Genomic DNA, 696 nt, shown 5'->3' with positions numbered 1-696 from the left:
GGGTGAGGGTTACTCAAAAAGGAACTTGACAAGGCTTTTAAAGATATCAACAATCATTATAACATAACGTGACTGATTGTTACCGTGCTCTTAACTGGGAAAACACTTGTTGGCTTCCAAGATAGACCACAGATAGTTGAGATGGTTCTAGCGGCCTTTTAGCATAGGGTCTCATGAGGCAGGGATTCTAGCCACTGGCTGTGCAAGGCATGAGGCCTGTTAGTGATTCTATTTTTTCCTCTGCAGAATGGGTCTTTCTACATTCCAGGTCCTTTCTACCCCAATAAATAATGCAGCGATTCGCTCAGTGAGTTGTACTTTTGGTTTAAACAGCCAACTGTCTCTTAAAAAGGACTTTTGTTTAAAGTCCTTTAAAAAAAAAAAGTCCTTTCAAAAAAATCTTTTTTTTTTTTTTTTTTTTTTTTTTACTTTTAATCCCATATGTTTACTCTGATCCTGGAACTTTGTCATTTTGACCTTCTCTGCTGATGATTAAAATATTCTTCATCATCAGCACCTACTGCTCTCCCTCTCCTGGTGGTCTCTCCGGAAGGGTCTTCTTCTCTAGCTCTTCTTGCAGGGGATGGGCACTTCCCCTCTACCCCTGTTGCCGGACCAACCTTACCTATCCTGCAGGGTCAGGTCGGCCTGTCCTTTTATCTGTTGTTCTCTTCTGAGTGGTTAGTTTTTCATAGA

This window comes from Mustela putorius, unplaced genomic scaffold, assembly GCF_011764305.1.
Source record: "Mustela putorius furo isolate JIRA1106 unplaced genomic scaffold, ASM1176430v1.1 tig00000988_pilon_pilon_pilon, whole genome shotgun sequence".
In the NCBI taxonomy this organism is placed as follows: Eukaryota; Metazoa; Chordata; class Mammalia; order Carnivora; family Mustelidae; genus Mustela; species Mustela putorius.
This window is presented reverse-complemented; position numbering follows the sequence as displayed.